Raw genomic sequence first — 2,500 nt, 5'->3', positions numbered from 1 at the left:
CACTATCACAACCAGACCAGGAGGTCCATGCGGAAAATACAATATCCCAGCCTTTCGACATCCACCATTGCGCAGACCAGGCACCAACACCCACACATGTCCTATACAACGGTGCACCCAACATCACAATAGTACCTCCTGTCACAGCGCACAAACAATGACATGAGTCAAAGACACAGGTCTCACACAAGCATAGAATTGGAGCGCCGCCTCTAATAAGCCAAAGGTGCATCCTGACGTGACAAATCTGATCATGTCACAAGCATTCACTTACTATAATCACTATCAAGGAACCTGCCGCCCCCGCCCCCCCCCCCTACACCTTTCCTTACAACAACGTGTAACCTAACCTAACCTAACCTATGTTGTACCTTAACCTAACCTATGTTGTACCTTAACCTAACCTATGTTGTACCTTAACCTAACCTATGTTGTACCTTAACCTAACCTATGTTGTACCTTAACCTAACCTATGTTGTACCTTAACCTAACCTATGTTGTACCTTAACCTAACCTATGTTGTACCTTAACCTAACCTATGTTGTACCTTAACCTAACCTATGTTGTACCTTAACCTAACCTATGTTGTACCTTAACCTAACCCATGTTGTACCTTAACCTAACCCATGTTGTACCTTAACCTAACCCATGTTGTACCTTAACCTAACCCATGTTGTACCTTAACCTAACCCATGTTGTACCTTAACCTAACCCATGTTGTACCTTAACCTAACCCATGTTGTACCTTAACCTAACCCATGTTGTACCTTAACCTAACCCATGTTGTACCTTAACCTAACCCATGTTGTGCCTTAACCTAACCCATGTTGTGCCTTAACCTAACCCATGTTGTGCCTTAACCTAACCCATGTTGTGCCTTAACCTAACCCATGTTGTGCCCTAACCTAACCCATGTTGTGCCCTAACCTAACCCATGTTGTGCCCTAACCTAACCCATGTTGTGCCCTAACCTAACCCATGTTGTCCCCTAACCTAACCCATGTTGTCCCCTAACCTAACCCATGTTGTCCCCTAACCTAACCCATGTTGTGCCCTAACGTAACCCATGTTGTGCCTTAACGTAACCCATGTTGTGCCTTAACGTAACCCATGTTGTGCCTTAACGTAACCCACGTTGTCCGCTAACGTAACCCACGTTGTCCGCTAACGTAACCCACGTTGTCGCCTAAACCTGCTCTGTAATTGTTATACGACTCGTTCAATTAGTGTAGTGTTGCCCACCCGCAACCCTCGCAATATAGTTCGCTACTCGCACTGCCCGCTCCCCTGTGTATCGCTTCATGTTAAACACCTTGCAAGTCTTGCTGACTTTCCACATGCTCCTGCTGTACACTGTAATGTGGATGGCAGCAGGACGTACATGCCGCCCCCCCCCCCCCCCACCCCTCCCCACGTCCCCACGTCCCCACCTTGCCCCCTGCCTTCGCAAGCTGGTTGGTGACAAGTTTGCATGTTCAATGCCCTTCGCATGCGACGTACGCAGGCTACGTTGTGGTGCGGCCTGTGTCAACTGTCCGCTGATGTCGTACGCGTGAACCACAATCTGTACTGCACATTCGTCCTTATGTACTGAATGATACATCGTGGCACATGTGTGACCGTACAACGACTGCGCCCAAAAACGGCGGACCATACAGTGCAAATATTGTGCACGCAGCTACGTGTCGTCTCCCTATGAGAGCTGGATTGCAGTGTGGTACGCCATAGAGACGTGTGGGAGGAACGGACGCCGTGGATGGCGATCAGCATGAGCTGTGTGTTGATGTATTCGGACCTAGTCGTCTCTCCTCAAACACCGTGATAGCATGGTGCACCGCGTTCCATATCTGCGACATGCTACAGAGGCCGGTTGACAGTCGTTCGAGCAATGGACATCGCATACGTACGGGGGCCACCTTCCACGTATTGTCTAGGCGTGCACATTTTGTTGCGTGTATGTGGGCAGACGTAGTGTGGCGTGACACCTGACACAGGCATGCAATAATCGTTGAAGTTGCTAATGGCGATGGACGCCTACGTTTTCTGGTGAAGTTACGCAAATGAAGAAATGGTAACCCGTTGTGGTGCGGTTGTTCTCGCTAGGGGTGAATCGGTGATGGCGACGATAGGTTGAGGTACTAACCGGTTGTTCCAGCGATACCCACCATGCCGATGAAACTGAACGGCATCTGGGTGTGAAGCGATACGCGGTGGTGGCTGGGTGGGACCGTCCCCGGCCGGTGAGGGGGCGCCTCCCGGCGTGCTGGCCGCGCGGTGCGTGGGCGCACGCGCTACAGCCGGCTGGTGGGGGCGGCCAGTGGCAGGCGCGCCGGCCGACGGACGCGGCAGGCGTCGCAGCTGCGCGCCGGCGCACCCTGCGCGCGGCGCCGTGCGGCCAAAGTAGGTCCTCGCGGGCCCGGTGCGAAGCGCGGTGGACATCTTCAGTGTGCTGGTCCGATTGAGGACTGTGTGCGTTGAGGATGCGCCGCCGCCCGGCGCT

The sequence above is a fragment of the Schistocerca piceifrons genome, unplaced genomic scaffold, assembly GCF_021461385.2.
Source record: "Schistocerca piceifrons isolate TAMUIC-IGC-003096 unplaced genomic scaffold, iqSchPice1.1 HiC_scaffold_171, whole genome shotgun sequence".
In the NCBI taxonomy this organism is placed as follows: domain Eukaryota; kingdom Metazoa; phylum Arthropoda; class Insecta; order Orthoptera; family Acrididae; genus Schistocerca; species Schistocerca piceifrons.
This window is presented reverse-complemented; position numbering follows the sequence as displayed.